This window comes from Furipterus horrens, unplaced genomic scaffold, assembly GCF_987537825.1.
Source record: "Furipterus horrens unplaced genomic scaffold, mFurHor1.1.pri manual_scaffold_3, whole genome shotgun sequence".
Lineage (NCBI taxonomy): Eukaryota > Metazoa > Chordata > Mammalia > Chiroptera > Furipteridae > Furipterus > Furipterus horrens.
In genome coordinates, this window is record NW_028327173.1 from 160120669 (window position 1) to 160135931 (window position 15263).

Below are 15263 nucleotides of genomic sequence, written 5' to 3' on the forward strand. Positions count from 1 at the left end.
GTACTTGTTTCATTTACGGTTTTAAAAATAGTTTTCTAAATAAATATTTTTATTTTCCCAGTCTCTCTTTTTTTTAAGGGGCCTGATATTTTCTTCTGAGCTTGGGGCCTCAACCAACCTTAATCCGTCTCTGCCCTAGAGCCAATCCTACAATGAGGAAGTCAGCACCGGTGCAGTCCGAACTGGTGGAGCCTAGTTAGTAATCCACAAATTTTATTATTCCTCAGTTCCTTCCGAGGCACATATAAATACCTATTATGTACAAATTATTATGCTGGGATCTCAGAAAGAGTTAAAAATAAGTGGCAAACACAGTATTGTTCTAATCATCAAGAAGTTCATAATCTAATTGGAACACTAGACATATCAGCTCATATATCTTTTTAAAAGTGAAGTAAAAATACAGGGAACAAATAATTTATTGGGCTATTAATTTTTTTGTGTGTTCTTATATTTTCCCTCCCATCCATTCCAAACAGGTTTCAAGGGAGTATTCCTAAGCAGAAAGAAGTTGTCTGACAGGAACTCTCTCTTAGACAACCCCAGTGGGCACCATTCACATTTCTTTTTTTCTTTTTATTTATTTATTTGTATGTTTGTTTGTTTGTTTACCCACTTATTTAGTTTTATCCTCACCTGAGGATACTTTCATCTGATTTTTTAGAGAGAAAGAGGAAGGAAGAGAGAGAAACATCGATGGACAGAAGCATAAATTGGTTGCTTTCGTATGCACCCAGACTGGGGATCCATGTGGGGGCAGGGATCTTATGTATCCAGATTGCCAGGGATTGCACCTCCCTGTGCTCAGATTGGGGATGAACCCCCAGCCTAGGCATGTGCCCTGACTGGGACTCAAACCCTCAGCCTTTCAGCTATGGGACGACACTCCAACCACTGAGCCATACTGGCCAGGCAATACCACTAACATTTTAAATAAAACCTCCTGGACCACAGCTCCTTAGAATGCAATGTCGAGTGTTATCTCTGGAATTGTGCCCAACAATCTGCCTTCCAGGTTTCTTGATTCTTGAGATTTTGCTAGGGGATTAAGGAGGTAAGGGCATCTGGGGAGCAAAGGAAAGAAAAAGAGAGAGAAGGAAGGAGGGGTTGTGGGTAGGTGGAATCAGAGAGAAAGAAAAAAACATACCTCAAACTGGAAAGTGACCTGTGAGCCAGCTGAATGTAAGAGCTTTGCCCAAAGAAGAGGTTAATAATTAACACATTGATTTCTTTCTTGGAGAATATGAATATGATAAAGAGAGAGGGTTAGGCAGTTGGCAGTAAAAACAGTAGCAAAAAAACCACACAAGAGAAGGCAGACCTCAGAAGTCATTAGACAACAGCAACCAGTAGAGGCAATAAGCAAGGGGAAACTGAGAAGCCAAGCTGAAAAGGCTTACAGAAGACAAAGTAGTTGCTTAGTAATGGTATGAGCAACAGGCCCAGGGGTTCATAGGAACTGAGTAAATTTTCTGTTGGAGCTCCAGGGTGAGGGGGCACAAATAAAGAAGAACAGATAATTGGCCAGGTCTTATTCTGGGAAATCCAGAATAACAACCCAGACTCAGAAACATGCATACAAGTGACTTTGTAGAAACTCAAAGAGAACTCAAGAACTAAAAGTTCATTTAGGTTCTAATTTAGTTCTAGCAACTGACTTATCTTCTCAGACTCCAAGTAGAAGGCTTTCATTGCTCCTTTAGTTGGGTGCAAATCTCTCTTCCTCCAAGCCTTATGAATATAGTTACAGTCCTGATCATCTGAAGAGTCAATCATATGTCAAGAGTTGCATCCTCTCAGAAGTCTTCCCTTATGCTATCCCCAGCCCACACTCACCCAAGATGAATTAGCTTCTCCCTTCTGTGGTTTTTTGCTACCTACCACAGCCTTATGTCAGACACAGTCTCATTATATGGTAATTGTATGTTTACTTGTAGATTCTTGTATCTACTTTCCCCATCCCTGGTTCCTAGTACTGCTCTTCCCTATATCTCCGACATATAGCACAGTCCCTACCATGAAGTAGCCAAACAATACTGTTTGTTAAATGGAGCTATTGAATTAGAGAGAGCTCCTTTTGTTTAGGCCAAGGAGGTGTGGAAAAGCAAAATGCCAGAAAAAGTGAAGGGGTTAATAAGAAAACTCAATAGCAGGAGCTGACAACTTAGTTAATTCATAGTTCAAATACACATCTCCATGACTCTACAAAAATTTCCCAAGCAGCCAATTTTGTCTGTTCACTTTGACAACTGGTGCTCTGATTCTCCAGTTTTAAAGGTACTTGAGCCAGTCTTAACCCTTTTAAGGAGGAGTCAGGTATGTTCTCCCTTTAGCCTCCAGTTTCTCATCTGAATTCAGATGCACATTCTTGGGTGGGCCGGGCTTGAGGTTCACTCTCAGGGAGATCCTCTGGGCTTCAGAGCTTAGAGTCCAGGATCCAAACCCCAGCCCTACCACCTGCCACCTTTGTAGCCTCAGGCAAGTTCTTCACCATTCTGAGCCTCAGCTTCCTAACTGGTAAAAATGGGGATAATAACAGCTTCCTCACACAGCTATACTGAGGGTTTGATGAAAAATATTTGTGAAAATACCTAGCACAATGCACACAGTAAGAACCAAATAAGCGTGTTTCCCTTTCTACTCCCCAGGAGGTGGAGAGGAGCAGGGAGGTCATAGGGTGATGGTGGACAAGGGCCCTGACAATGACAGGAGCCCTGAAACCAAAAGTGCCAGCAGCCTAGGGACCATGTGCCACCTCTTTAAAATCTGATAAAGCATAGGTCATGGTCACCCAAAGCCACACTGCACCTGAGGCAGCAGTCCTGGAAGATTCCTTGATCAGAGCATGGAAGGATTTTTTAAGCCCTACAAGGCTGAAATTGGGGCACAACAGATAGTGAGATAGGTACCATTGATGACAAGCAAAAGATCTTTGTCTATTCCAAGCAAAGAAAATTGCTGATTCATCAAATGCTTTCTCAGAAAGCTCTGGGACTGTACAGAAGTGTCTAACAGCAAACCCCTGCAAATCACAACCCCAGGACTGAAAAAGAAGAGAGGGGGGTTTGTGTTAATAATCAGTTGTGAAATCTCAGAATATTCAAACACATATCCATCCCTTCTGAGGTCCCTAAAGGAAGTCAAATGGGACTAGTTACTCTGATTTTCAGACACTTAAAAGACAAATAATATGGGGGTTCAGGGTCTATGCTTTCTGGCTGCTCTTGGAAGAGTTCTCTCAAATCAGTATTAAAACTGATGAAGTGGTACAGGGCCTGGGGATGACTTATGGCCACAGTGTGAGGGTGGCGGTGCGGGCAGGCTGGGGGTTGGACAACTAGAGGTCTGCATACCAGGCATGCACTATTTTCTTGCTGCTGGTTGCTGGATTCTGATGTAGGAACTGGTGACAAGAAGGTGACTTGGGAGCCTGAAATTCTGAGGATGGAAAGCCACATAAGACAATGTCAGAAGGACAGTGATGGAGTCCCCACCATCACCCCACCCCGAGTCTGTGGGGAAGGGACCACCAAACACAGATCAAGGGAACTGTTGGCAAACCTGGAAGGACAGAGCCTGCAGAGTTCTCTGTCTCAGGGAGGAGATTTCAAGCAGGTGACAGTTACTCATTGGAAGATCCAAAAAAGGGAAGCTGCCCAGGAGGGTAGTGATCAGGAGGAAGCCCAAGTTCTGAGTTCAAATCTCATATGTCAGAGACAGCATATAGAAAGGGAATCCCACCCATGTGAGACTTGCAGCAAAAGCTTCCCATTTAATTCGGATCTAATTAGATGTCAGATTTCTCATACTTGGAGAAACCTTACAAATGTGATCTGTGTGGAAAAGGCTTCAGCTAGAGATCCCACCTTGCTGAGCACCTGAGAGATCACACCAGAGAATGACTCTATGTATATAATGCTTGTGGGAAAGACTTCATTCACTAAGCAGATCTCATTGAACAACAGAAAGAAAGCACATGCAGAGGAAAAGCCATTCAATTGCACTCAGCGGGGGGAAGCATTCTGTCACTCAGATCAGATTCAACACCAGTGAGTTTATACCCAGGAGAGAACTTTTGAGTGCAAAGAATGTGGGAAAGGCTTCAGTCAGAGTTTGTTACTCATTTTACATCATAGAACTCACACAGGAGAAAGATTCTATGAATAGTGAATCTGGAAAATCCTTCTTTAGGAGCTCAAGCCTTATTCGACATTATCAGATCCACACAGAATATGAATGTAAGGAATATAGAAAGGTCTTTCCTCATTTCTCAGATCTCATCAAACTTCAAAGAATTTACACTGGAGAGAAAGCCCTTTGAATGTAATGAATGTGGGAAAGCCCTTATTCAGAGTTCAAAGCTTATCCAACATCAGAGGATTCGTATTGGAGAGAGGCCTTATGTTTGCAATGAGTGTGGGAAGCATTTCAGCCAGACATCAAACTTTATGCAGCATCAGAGAATTCACACCGAAGAGAAACTCTACAAATGTAATGAATGTGGGAAAGATTTCTTTCTGAGTTTATACCTTATTTGACATCAAAAAATTCACACTGGAGAGAAGGGATATGAATGTAAAGAGAGTGGGAAAATTTTTCTCCAGAAAGCCCATCCCACTGAACATCAGAAAACCCACACTAGGGACAGACCCTTTGAATGTAAGGACTGTGGGAAAGCTTTTATTAAGAGCTTCAAGCTTTTTCTACATCACATCATTCCTACTGGAGGAAAGCCCGGTGTGTGTAGTTACTGTGGGGCAGGGTTTATTTAGAATTTAAACTTTCTTCAACACCAGAAAATTCACACTGAAGAGAAACTCTAAGAATGTAGTCAGTATGAAAAAGATTTCAACTCTACCCCAAACTTTTAAAACAATCAAAGTGTTCAACAAAAGGGGCTTCCCTTTAGAAAGACCCTCACACATTTGGGTGAGAAGTCTGTGGGTCAGAGGGAACATACAGATAATTTATGAAGTTATTATTCTCCAACTCAGTGAGTGATGTATGGAAGGGCATGGCATGAGCCCTAATTCACATGGTGTTGGATGTGTCAGTATTTCCAAAGTCACGGGTGGGGCTGCTTTAGCAGTGCTGGACTTCTGTTCTCTTCTACAGCTAGGAAAACATGTCCTCAGGAGAACCACATGACTGGGTAACTGACTTAGAGATGGAACAATTTGAGGGGAGGAAGTAGGTCTCAAGAGAAAGTTTCTATATTTTATTGCACAATTATAATGCATCTCTGAGTTAAATAAATCCCTTTTAAAGAGAAAACCCAACTGACAAAGTTAGTTAGCTCATGATGTACTCTGAATAGGCTACGTGGCAGGCAGGGGATGGGGTATGGCAGGATGGGGGAGAATTCCAAAACAAGATGATCTCCTTAGCCAAATTTTTATGACTGAAAATGTCCCAACTGTCACTGCTCACTGCCTAATCTATCAAGTTTATTATCAGGTGGAAAAGTAGCTAAATAATTACAGCTCTTCTGCAACCAGTGTCTCCCACCCCATGAAAGAATACTTTTTAATTGAATAGACTACCCAATCTATTTTTGAAGGCAAATGACTCATGACTAGATACCCCTTTCCACTATAGTTGGTAAAAGTCATTTTATGATTTCAAATCCTCTCAGAGATATCGGAGTAAGGCTTCAATTTTTCTTTCTGTGTCAAAAACACTCTTTCTGAGTATAAACAACCCAATTAAAAAATGGACAAAGAATCTGAATAGACACTTCTATAATAACGACATATAGATGGCCAATAGACATATGAAAAGATGCTCAATGTCACTAATCATCAGAGAAATGCAAATTATTATAAAACCACAATGAGATACCATCTCACACCTCTCAGAGTGACTATCATCGATAAATCAACAAACAAGTGCTGGTGAGGATGTGGAGAAAGGGGAACCCTCTTGTACTGTTGGTGGGAATACAGATTGATGCGGCCACTATGGAAAGCAGTATAGAGATAACTCAAAAAATTGAAAATGGATCTGCCTTTTGACCAAGGGATCCCACTTCTGGGAATATATTTGAAGGAACCCAAAACACTAATTCAAAAGAAAATAAACAACCCTATATTCATTGCAGCATTATTTACAGTCACCAAGATATGGAAGCACCCCAAGTGTCCATCAATAGATGAATGGATAAAACTCCTATGGGATATTCAGACAATTTAATCCTACTTGACCATAAAAAAGATGAAAATTTTATCCTTTGCAACAGTATGGATGGAACTGAAGAACATTATGCTAAGTGAAATAAACCAGTCAGAGAAAGATAAATACCATATGATTTCATTCATATGTGGAATGGACCCCAGGATGGGCAGTGAGACTCCTCACTCTGAAAAATAAACATTCTGCCCAGCAGTTTGCCCTTCCCTTCCCCTATAAGCCTTGATACAAGGGCAGATAAAGTGCTTCCCAGACAAGGTAAAGCTAAAGGAGTACAGTATCACCAAGCCATTATTATATGAAATGTTAAAGGGACTTATTTAAGAAAAAGAAGATCAAAACTATGAACAGTAAAATGACAACAAACTCACAGCTATCAACAACAGAACCTAAAAAGCATAATTAATAAAATATGCAAAAAATAGGTGTCAAATTGTACCAAATGCTTTTTTTCTTCTTTAATGTAATTATATATTATCTTTAACTTGAATATAATTACTTGCATTAATGTATGCTGAATTTTGAATTAGCTTTGAATCATCAGATAAATCCTACATGGTTATGACTTTTTATATTCAATTTGCTAATACTTAGGATTTCTGTGCCTGTGTTTATAAACAAGTGCTTTCCTTGTGTAGTTTTAATATCCAGGCCATGTCAGCCCCAATTTAAATGAATTAGAAAACTTTCTATTTTTCTCATACTTTCAATTAATTAATTAATATATAAGGGAATTATTTGTTCCTTTCTTGTAGAACCATCTGTGTTTGGTGACCTTTCAAGAGAAAGAGGTTTGACCACCTTTTCAATGTACTCTTGTTTTTGTTGTTGTTAATTCTTCTCATATAAGTATCTCCTCTTGGATGACTGTTGGTGATTTACATCTTCTAGAAACCCTTTAGTCTAGGTTTTTATAATTTATTTGCTTAAATTTAGTATTTACATCACTCATACTTTTTAGAATATACTCCAAGTCTATAATTATGTCTCCTTTTCATTTCTAATGTTGATAGTCTCTCTCTCTGTGTGTCATTCTAGACTTCTGACATTGTTGATTCTTTTGAAAGAATTTAATTTTAATTTTATGCAAATTATCTCTGCTTTCTATTTCATTCATTTGTGTTTTTTTCTTTAGTAACATTTTTCTTTTATATATTATATTTTCCCTACATTAGCTTCTTGAGCTGTATACATGATTTACTTCTACTCAATCTTTTATTATTTTCTATTACATGCATGTATTTTCTCTGAGACTATGTAGATTTTGATTTATATCGTTATCATTGTCCCTCTTGTTGCAGTGGTTAAACATACTGGCTTTGGACCATACTATCTAAGTTGAAATCACAGCTCCATCACTTATTGATTCTGTGCCCTTGGGCAGATTATTTAACAGAGCTTTGTTTTCCTCATCTGTGAAATGAAATGATAATGAAATCAACTCCTCAGGATTATTGTAATAATAAAATGAAATAATCCATATAGATCACTTAGTACAATGCTTGTTATATAGTGATGTTTAATAAATTTTAGGTATTGTTATTTCTAAATAATTTAAACTTTAAGTTCTTTTTTATTAAAGTTATTCAAAGTTAAAAGTTATTTAAAGGGGTACTTTTTTAATTTCCAAGTTTATAAAAATTGAATATTTTTGTTTAGTCCAAATTTTATTGCACTGTTAAAAAAATTTGACCTTAATGATTTCTTATCTGGAAAATTGTTAACATTTGTGTGTGTGTGTGTGTGTGGTTAGCAGCTAGTTAATGTTGCATGTGTTTGAAGAGATTATGCACTCACTGTTTATTGCATAAAAGTCCTTTATAGCTATTTAATCAGGCTTCTCTATTGTTATTCAAGTCCGCTCTACCCTCACTTACTTTTTTCTACTCGATCTGTCAATTTCTGAAATACTTTGAAGTCTTCTAAATGGCTGTGTATTTTCATACCTACTTGTATTTCTATCAGTTTTTACACTGTAAGTTACATCACCGTGTTATTATTAGGTTTGTAAATATTCATTATTAATAGAAATTATGGAATTGCATCTTTCATCAGTATGAATGTTCCTTATTTTGTCAAATTTTCTTAATACTAAATTACTTTTTATCTAAAGTTAATGTTACCACACATATCCAGTTTTAGCTAATATATCTTTGTATGTTCTTTCTTTTTTCCCAGCCTTCTTCTTAGATGTATTTCTGGTAAATAGTTTATAACTAGATATGTTGTTATTCTTGTTTTACCAAATTTGAGATTTTTTTCTCTTTTTTGAAGAAACTGGGAAGACCAGGGAAGTGCAGAAGCCTGGGAGCTGCGCTCCCGCCGTGGGCGCCACGTCCAGCAATATTCCAGAGGAACTCAATGAAAAGGTGTGTTGGCCTCCTCTTGGGTCTGGAACTTTGGCTTAATTATTGAGAAATCATTTGTATGATCAGATGAACACTGGCTGGAGTTAAGTCTTGTAGCCATGGGTGGTTGCATGAACCCACTTCATAGCGACCTGTTGGGTGCGGATCGCACAAGAGACTCTAGGGGGAGTCCCGTGAGTGCTGGCCTGGCGCCTGCGGGCAGCGGGTTGGTGTGCAAAGAGATTTTAAAGTGCCCAGAAGATTCCCCCTGAGAGGTTTGGGGGCTGAAACTCAGACTGGGCCCACTGGCAGAGCTGAGAGTAAGCCAGGTGGGGTATGGCTCTAAGAGGCACAAAGCAACGTTTCTTTTGTTTGTTAGTTTGTTTTTGCCCACCCGGGAGGAATGGCGGGAGGCGCGGCAAGGTTCTTAAGGGGAGTGTAGGAGCGCGCACTTTCTCCAGGCTCCAGCAGAGGTAGGGCGAAGTGGACTAGAGACGCTTCAAGAGAGATTCGGGCGGTGGTGTCAGTGAAAGAGAGCTGGGAGACAGAAGAACAGACTCCAGGGCAGACTCATCCCCACTGCTGCAGGAGAAATCATTTAAACAGACCACTCCCCTCCAAGTGGCAACAGCCAGAGTGGAAACAGTAGCCCCAACAGAAGAAAGTATTTGGACCTGCTCCATGGTGCTTAAGTCTGACTATGGATTACTAAGCAACTAGAATAAAAAGCGAAAGAGGAAGACACAGGCAGAGGAGCACCAATAGTCGTGATCAGGCTGCCTAGATCCAGACTTAGACACAAGCTGATGTCAACAGGGGCGGATCCAGAAAGAGAAGAATGGGAAAAATCTAGATTCTACGGAGACAAATTCCACTGTGATCTACAGGAGATACATTTGTCTCCTGTATATCCTTTCAACCGTCATTTTTTTTGTTCTCCCAGTCTATGCATTATAAGTAACTAGTCTTTATATTATAGTTTATTTCAGATCTCATATTTTGCTCCTCCCCTTTCTTAATTTTACCATCTGATTTCTTCCTATTTTTTGTTTTAAATTCTATCTTTTCTCTTACTACAACTTGTTTCCAATCTGCACTCATTATTTCTCATCTCCCCAGTCTCTCCATACCATTTTTCTTGTCATAAGTCACTTCACGTTCTTTTTCCCATCATAAAATACACTTATTCTCTCTTCACCTTGATCAGTATGTGACATTCCTGCCATTTTATTCATAGATCTTCACTATTCTGGTATTTCAAATCTCAAATCTTATCATGCTGTTCTCCTAACCCATTTGTACCCTCTTCCAGCCCTTTCCTTCTCTTATTTTAAATTTGAATTTTACCTGTGTTAGCCTTGTTTTCATTCTTCACTCTGAGTATTCCTTCTCCATCATCTCAAAATCACTTCCCTTTCTGCCAGACATCTCTTAAGCTTCTCTTTCTTTCTTTTTTACCTCTTACTCCCAACCCACCTATATTAATCTTAGCTCATAGGTTATTGATAGTGCTGTGGTGAAACTTTTTCTCTAATTTGGTGCCTAGTTTTTCTGCTTATTCATCTTCCTTATTTGTGTGTGTGTGTGTGTGTGTGTGTGTTCTCTCAACTTCTGTTTAAACCTAATACTACATGTTTCCCCTCTCTTAATTTATTCTGCCTTCTTCCTTCCCTTTTTTATATACGATATAAATTTTACCTTCTCTCTTTGCCTTGTCCATACTCACTACTATTATTGCTCCTCCTCTTCCCCTCTCAAAAATTATTTTTCTTTCAGTTAGTCAACTCTTATTTGCTTTTTCTTTCCTATAATAGCCTTAATCTCTTTATATCCTTATTAATACTGGCTCATTTGCAGTTGATACATTGATTGAGGATGGGGGATATCTTTGTGGGTGTGGGATTCTTGCCCAGACAGGTGGTTTTGTTTTAGCAGCAGCTCAACAACTGTTTCCAAGATGAGGTGGGTGGAGTGACTCTAGTCAGCTAGCTGGAGGAAAGGACCCACCAAAGAGCGATACAACAACAACCAAAACCAAAATACTACCAGACAGTCCAAATAAATGGCATAAAAGGCATCCGAAGAGCATCAAGCTCAGGAGATCAAGGAGTCTGCACCACTGAATCCCATAGGACGCCTACCACAGAAAGTCAAAACACAAAAGCAGGAAGTTAAAGCAGATCAATCTAAGAAGCAGAAACAAACATGAAGAGCCACATAAAATGGGGAGATGAAGAAACAACTTGATAGCCTCCTGTGTAGTGTGGACATTTTAACGATGTTGATCCTTCCCATCCATGAACATGGTTTACGCTTCCATTTATTTGTATCTTTCTTAATTTCTTCAGTGTTCTGTAGTTTTTCGAGTACAAGTCTTTTCCCTCCTTGGTTAAGTTTATTCCTAAGTATTTTATATTTCTTTTTTGCTATAGTAAATGGGATTTTTTTTCTAGGTTCTATCTCTGATATTTTATTGTTGATGTAAAGAAATGCCTCTGATTTCTGAATATTGACTTTGTTCCCTGCTATTTTGCCAAATTCATTTATTAGGTCAAGTAGTTTTTTGACGGAGTCTGTAGGGTTTTCTATGTACACTATCATCTCATCTGCAAATAATGAGTTTTACTTCCTCTTTTCCAATTCAGATACCTTTTATTTCTTTTTCTTGTCTGATCACTGTGGCTAGGACTTCCAAAACTATGTTGAATAGGAGTGGAGAGAATGGACATCCTTGTCTTGTTCCTGATCTCAGGGGGAATGTTTTCAGTTTTTGCCCTTTGAGTATGATGCTGGCTTTAGGTTTCTTGTATATGGCTTTTATTATGTTGAGGTATGCTCCCTCTATTCACACTTTGCTGAGTGTTTTTATCATAAATGATAAATGCTTTTTCAAATCTATTTTATCAAATGATTTTTCAGCATCTATTGATATGATAATGTGATTTTTGCCTTTCATTTTATGTGGTGTATTACATTTATTGATTTGTGAGTATTAAACCACTCCTGCATTTGTGGGATGAATCCCACTTGATCGTGGTGTATGATCTTTTTAATGTGTTGCTGAACCAGGTTTGCCAATATTTTGTTGAGGATTTTAGCATCTGTGTTCATCAGCAATATTGGCCTGTAGTTTTCTTTCTTTGTTGTGTCTTGACTTGGTTGTGGAATTAAAATAATACCAGCCTCATAGAAAGAATTTGAGAGTTTTCCCTCTTCTTGAATTTTTTGAAGTAGTTTGAGAAGGATAGGAGTTAGTTCTTCCCTAAATGTTTCATAAAATTTGCCTTTTAAGACATCCAGTCCAGGGATTCTGTGTGCTGGGAGTTTTTTATTACTACTTCAATTTCACTAGTTGTTATTGGTCTATTCAGGCTTTCTGCTTCTTCTTGATTCAGTTTTGGAAGGTTATATGTTCCAAAAGATTTGCCCATTTCATCTAGGTTGTCAAATTTCTTGTCATACAGTTGCTTGTAGTAATTTCTTACAATCCTTTGTATTTCTGTGGTATTGGTGGTGATTTCTCCTCTTTTGTTTCTGATTTTATTTATTTGCATCCTCTCTCTTTTTTTCTTGATGAGTCTGGTTAACTGCTTGTCAATTCTGTTTATCTTTTCAGAGAACCAGCTCCTGCTTCTATTGATCTTTTAACTTATTAGTTTAGTCTCTGTGTCATTTAATTCTGCTCTGATCTTAATGATTTCCTTCCTTCTACCAGCTCTGGGCTTTGTTTGTTGTTGTGCCTCTAGTTCTTATAGTTGTAGGGTTAGATTTTTTATTTGAGATTCTACTACCCTTTTTAGGCAGGCCTGTATTGCTATGAAGTTCCCCCTCAGGACTGCCTTCTTTGTGTCCCATAGGTTTTGGCCTGTCGTATGTTCATTTTCATTTGATTCCAGAAACTTTTTGATTTTTTCTTTGATGTCATTGTTAACCCATTCATTATTTAATAGCATGCTATTCATTCTCCATGAATTTGAATGTTTTTGAGTTTTTTCCCCTTGAGATTGGTTTCCAGTTTCAAGCCATTGTGATATGAGAAAATGCTTGATGTAATTTCAATTTTCTTGAATTTTTTGAAGCTTGTTTTGTGTCCTACCATGTAGTCTATCTTTGAAAATGTTCCATGTGCACTTGAAAAGAATATTTTGCTTCTTTGGGGTGAAAGGTTCTATATATATTAATTAAGTTCATTTGATCTAGAATGTTGTTCGATGCCTTAATATCCTTGGTGTTTCTTTGCTTCTAAGATCTGTCCATTGTTGACAATGGGGTGTTAAATTCCAGTACTATGAGTGTGTTGCTGTCAATATCCTCCTTGAAGTCTTCCAAGATTTTTCTTATATATTTGGGTGCTCCTATGTTGGGTGTATATATGTTTACCAGGGTTATATCTTCTTGATGCATTGTTCCCTTAAGTATTATGAAATGTCCTTCTTTGTCTCTTATTATGGCCTATGAAATCTATTTTGTCTGATATAAGTATTGCTACCCCAGCTTTTTTATCATGTCCATCTGCTTGAAATACTTTTTTCCATCCCTTCACTTTAAGTCTGTGTAGATCTTTTGTTCTGATCTACAAAATCTTCTAATTCCTTATTGATTTTTCGGTCTAATTGTTTTATTGATCACAGAAAGAAAAATGTTGAAATTGCCAACCATAATTTTGGATTTGTCTATATTTTTTCAATTCTACCAGATTTTGCTTTGTGTATTCTCAAGATCTGTTTTCAATACATGTGCACTTTGTGTGTGTGTGTGTGTGTGTGTGTGTATTCTTGGTGAATTGATCCTTTTGTCATTATGTAATTTCCCTCTTTATCTCAGGAAATATTCCTGTTCTGAAGTCCAATTTTCTGGTATTAATATTGCCACTCCATCTAGCTTTCTTTTGATTAGTATTTGTATGGGGTCCACAAATTTCCAATCTGTCATGCCAGCCTCTGCAACTACCCAAAGATCCACTGGTTTTCTTCCAACCACATTTGTCCCTTTATCAGCACCAAGTCCAATCCTTAATCCAAGCTCAGAATTAGCCAATATTCTCAGGGAAGCATATTGTTTGCTAGCATAAGCTTATTAGAAAGGATCCTCTCCTCTCTGGAATATTATCCAGTCCTTTTTGCTTTCACATCACTTTGATACCTTTAACATGTGATTTTTATCATTTATCCATTTTTTCTAATTCTTTAATTTGGAACATTGATCTGGAGCAAGCAACCTATTGAATTCTACCCTATATATATAGATGTAATTTAAGGAAAAGAACCTGTGTACAAAATTACCAGTAACAGAGATAACCATAACCATTGGGTTTAACTATAATTCTAGAGAGAAATCCAAACTTAAAACCAAATTTCACAGACTCTAGCCCTAATCAAGAGCAAATAGTATATGTGCTGCTGAAGCAAGCACAAGAAGAGTAAATGGTAAGTCAAGCATAAGTAAAATCCTCTACTTAGTTAAATAATTCTTGGACAGAGCCATTAGTGTTTTGGTGTTATATTTAAAAGGTAGGTACTCATCTTGTTACCATGTTTTCAAGTATCACAACATTTTTCTTAACAGAAATATATTAAGTAAACATCTCAGAAATATTAAGTGTGTGTACAATAAAGTAGCAGGTGTGGTAAGACTATAAGGATTAAGAGAGAATTTGAAGACATTTTTTCCTTATGATTCTTGCTAACAACTTTAGCTGGCCTTGTGGAAAGAGCCTTTGTTGCCAGGGAAATGAAATATGTTATTTATTTTATTGTTAAGCCCTCACATAGTATAAGCCTTGAAAAATACATATGTTCTCATGCAGGAATAATTTTACCAGAGAGATAACCCTCCTCCTATCTTCTGAACATTTTACCCAATGACAAAGATTGGAGGGATACTGGCAGATGTAATATCTGTGTATAAGCAATAAATTACATGAGCCAAGTAAAATAATGTATGGATGTGGTTGCTACAAATAAAAGCAAGCTTATGCCTATTCTATCCATTTTCAAACAAATTTATAAGAAAGGGAAACTTCATCCACAACAAAGATACAAAAGGACATAACTCCAACAGGACATTTTTTAATTTCAGGGATTGATGTCCTGAAGAAAGTTATCTGAAGAGGGACATAACAGAATTGTTGGAGCTGGGAATAATGTCCACATCTTTCAGTCTGAATCATTTAAATTCCCAACGCAGATTTTATGCCTAAGAATGATCATTAATTAGAAAAACCAATGTTATCTCAAAGCCAGATGAATAACTAATGCTGGCATAGATCTATTGCAACCAAAGATTTGTATTGGGTCATCAGCAAGTGAATTACCTAAGCATAGTTGGTCTTTATTGCTTCAGGGGGACTTAATGAGTTCAAGATCCTTCCTTTTGAATTCAAAGGTACTCCAGAGTTTTAAAAATTATTGGTAAGAAAGTTATTGTGTGTTATAGAAACCTTGTATTGAAGGGGCTGAATGACCACTCTCACTACTGTTACTTAATATCACATTGGAAGTTTTGGTTAGTGAATAAAGACAAATCAGAAATAAATAAACCCTCATTATTTGCAAATTATATTATTGAACATCAAGAAATTTCATTAGAATTTCCAAAAATCATTGGATTTAATATTGGGTTGGCCAAAAAGTCTGATTGGTTTTTCCATAAATGGCTCCAGTAAGCACTTAGTTGTCTTTAACTTCATTCGAAACAATTTTGTTAGATTGTATTGCAATAGCTGTC

The 15263-nt window shown here is 37.6% G+C and overlaps 1 pseudogene; it reads left to right on the forward strand.

Annotated features, from left to right (window-relative positions):
* The first annotated feature begins 3444 nt into the window (after positions 1 to 3444).
* On the forward strand, positions 3445 to 4973 carry LOC150016537 (uncharacterized; annotated as a pseudogene).
* Positions 4974 to 15263: the final 10290 nt, after the last annotated feature.